The sequence below is a fragment of the Triticum aestivum genome, chromosome 7B (genome assembly GCF_018294505.1).
Source record: "Triticum aestivum cultivar Chinese Spring chromosome 7B, IWGSC CS RefSeq v2.1, whole genome shotgun sequence".
In the NCBI taxonomy this organism is placed as follows: domain Eukaryota; kingdom Viridiplantae; phylum Streptophyta; class Magnoliopsida; order Poales; family Poaceae; genus Triticum; species Triticum aestivum.
Genome location: NC_057813.1, coordinates 576,335,481 through 576,339,403, shown reverse-complemented (window position 1 = coordinate 576,339,403; position 3,923 = coordinate 576,335,481).

Genomic DNA, 3,923 nt, shown 5'->3' with positions numbered 1-3,923 from the left:
TCAGAGCCCGTGTACCATCAAGCCTTTGGTTGCTGCCCTCTCCTTCCACCAGTTTTTCGAGGGTTTCGCGCTAGGTGACTGCATTTCCCAGGTTAATTAACGGTCTCCACTTTTCCCTAATCATGATTAGTGTGTGGCATTTTGGACAATGAAAAGAGAGGATTCTCACAACCTTCGTATCGTAATTAACATGCGCCTCCTCAGCAAAGAATAGTGCATATGCATGTGTGTTACGTAACAGTTCCTACTTCAAGTAAGTTGTGTCATGAACAAATCAATAATGCAGGCCCGGCTGAAGGGTCTCTCTACGCTCTTGATGGCCTTCTTCTTTGCCATCACAACACCCACAGGGATCGCCGTGGGGGTGGCCATGGCGTCATTCTACGACCCATACAGCCCCAGGGCGTTGGTGGTGGAGGGCATTCTTGATTCCATGTCAGCTGGTATACTGATCTATATGGCACTTGTGGATCTCATCGCGGCTGATTTCCTTGGCCAGAAGATGAGCAGCTGCCCTGCCAGGCTGCAGGCTGGCGCATACATTGCATTGTTTCTTGTGGCCATAGCCATGGCATCCCTTGCCATCTGGACTTAGTTAATGTTGGTGATTGATGTTATATATATATATATATATATATATATATATATATATATATATATATATATATATATAGACACACTTGAAATGAATAAAAATGAAAGCACATTTTCAAAGCAATATGAAAAAATAAGATGAAGGTTTGGAGTTGGGAGAAGCTGGACGTACCCATGGAGTTCGATGCACTTATAGTTGCTGTTACCCCTTGCTGCTGTATAGTCCCTGAAGAAGAGGGGAAGCTGCTTGTTTTTTCGTTGGTTTTTTTGTTTCCTGTTATTGACATGGTGGCGGTGGGATGTAAAGGTGCCTTTGTTGGTAATGAACAGCAAAATCCCTCTTTATTATACACTGTGATGGATGAAGATACAGGAGATGAAATAGTTCGTAGGATAAGGAGCACGAGGAACTGACTTGGTCCAGTCGATACAGTCCTGTCTCTCATACTTTAAATCATTTGATATCCAGTTTTGAAGGACTTAGTTAATGTAGATACAGTCCTGTCTCTACATTGTTTGGCCCGCATGCAATTCGGTGCCTCCTCTTGCATTTTTTCCTTCATTTTATTATTTTTTTCCTCCGAAAACTTAAAGTAAACTCGTATTTGCCCCCATACTAGCCAAGTGGCCCGAGTGTTGTTACGAAACATGACATTAATTAATTATAGTGTCGTACTTTTTTGTAAGTTAGTACGTCGTGGCACACGTGCGCTTGCTATACTGTTCAGCTCCTCTTGGTGGCATATCCTAATAAACAGTACCGTGTGTCCCACTTACATGTGTCAATATACATATAATGTTAAATATAAAAGTAACGAGCCAATAAACTTGGGATCGAAGATCCGTCGTGGATCCTAGGGTACCATGTACATGAGAATCGATGTGTGTCGTCCTCTTCCAAAATATGTACTTCTAATTCTTGTGCTTCCGCACCCACACAATGTTGCATCAGATCTTTGACAAAGGTAAATCCAAAAGCTTCCACTTATGGCTCAAGGGTGTGTTCACCTCGGCCTCTGGCATCTCCACATGTGTGGAGTTGCCACCAGACTCAGCGACAGACTGCACACAATGTCCAGCGCATCTTGATGAGTTCCTTGACCTTGAACCTACGAACCAGTCTTGGATAACACTGGTTGTCTGCATCTGCATGGCAACGGATGATCCCATGCTTTGGTTCATGCATCTTGGAAATAGAGATGATTTGGGAACCTAAGTTTTATTATTGCTTATTAACAAGGATGCAACCGAAGGGATGGGAGCGGGGAATGAGACAAGTTACTGAGTGGTGACTAACTTTTCTCGCGAATATGCAGGGTGTGTGTCATTCCATTTATAGATCGGTAGAAAGAACAGAGTTGCGGTCCTTGCACTGTGTACACTACAAGCCGCAGCCGGCAATGTTGTTGAGTAGAAAGCCAGGGGTTTCTCAGCCCTTTGGAACACAACATCAGATTACAGGTAAATTATATTTAGCCCTCTAGTACTAGCTTTCACCCAGGTACGAGTTTCCTCCTGGATGGTGTGAACCAGGTCGGTTTGCCATGGATGTGGTCCCTCGAAGATGTAGCCGTTTCGGTGCTTCCAGATGGTCCACATGGAGAGCGCAATCTGTGAGCCGGAGACCGTCTGGTTGTTAAAAATAAGAATTTGCTCACAAGCCTCACGTTGGAGCCTATCCTATTGAGTGAGGGATATGGGAGTGTAACGCCTGCCACGACCAACAACCCCCATTTCATAGTAAAGATTTCCGACATGATGAACAAGCTTACAAGATTTTGAAAATCATCATTCAGTAGTACAGAACGTTTTGTTTCTAGCGGTTCAAAAAAACCTTACAACAGTTCAATACTACATAACAGGTCGATCTCAACAGTGAACTTCTTGCTGGTTAGGACAATCTTTGCTGCTTGAGGAGTTCCTTGACCTCTTTGCGATTCGCCAGACCCATATGTCATAGTTGCCTCAATATTGTCTGGTGATGACAGGAACCTCTCATTTCGTCCAAACAAGACGGCATCCTAGAACGAGTTCATGGCCAGGTTTGAAGGGTCTTGCTCTTTATGGGCCCAGCTGGACCAGATGCGCTTAAAAACCTCAATGCTTGCGTCTCAAGACATGGCATTCCCCAGGTGTCTCAAATTTATCCTATTAAGACCCCGCTTAAAATTAGGATGTTCATGTGGCAGCTTCTCTATGCCGGCTTCTCAAGGGCATGGAGGTGATGAAACATCACATACTAGGGGATGGTCTATGCCCTCTATATGGGGTAGCAGAGGATGTTGAACACATTTATTCATCTGCTATTCGTCCCAGTTTATGTGGGGATGCATCGTGAGGTTTTCCCGCGGGACTAGTGTCTACCTAGTTTCCGTGATCAACATGGGTTATTTGTATGTGTAGTTGGGCAAGACCGTCGGCTACAATGGGTAGCCTTTGGTGGTCTTGCCTCAACTTTGTAGACAATCCACAGTAAGATGGTTATCAAGAAGGCCTTCGTCTTCCTGGTTGCTGGCCCTATTTACATCAAGCAATCTTTTTTGTAGCAGGGGTGGCTGTTGGGTAGGACGCGCAATTGTGGGGAGCTGCTATCTCTTTCATGACGGCTATCTCCCTCTTTGCTACCCCCAACGCTCAAGCGAAGTGCTCATTATGTTTTTTTTGTATTTTATGCGTACAGCTCACCTTTTTCGACAAGGGGTAGACTTTATTACTCAAAATGAAGCATCAAGCGGGAAAAAACGAGGGAGAATTTCACTTTCCGGCCTCTAGACCAACTAGGGATGCATAAAGTCATTTTAATATGAGTATCAAGATAAGCATGGTCCTTAAAGAATTTTTGAATAAGCACCAAGATTTTCTCTTGATGAATGGTTACACCACGCATCAAGCTTGATCCTCAATAAATAAGTAAAACTCCTCTGCAACACCTGTCAATTCTAGAAGCTGAACCAGGGTGGTTAGGCAGCACAACCGCATGCTTATCTCACTTTAGAAGTTTTTTCTTTCTTTTGGTTGGTCGTGAACCTTTGTCTGCGCTTGTGGACCATGTGGTGCTGTATCTATGAAGGGAGCAAAAAGCATATTTCATAAAAACCACTTGCTAGTTGGTTAACTACCCACGGGAGTTTGCTCGCTCGATCATCGATGATCTTATTTTCCCCGTTGATTAGTGAAATCCCTTTCCCGCAAAAAAGAAGAAGAAAGAGTATCAAGAGTAGGACGCGTTCTCGCCCACTACCCTACCATGTAACCTTCCTTCATATATATAAAAGTGAAATTCTCCCTCATTTTTTGTTCATTATTTTCCAGGTGTAATGAACAAAAAC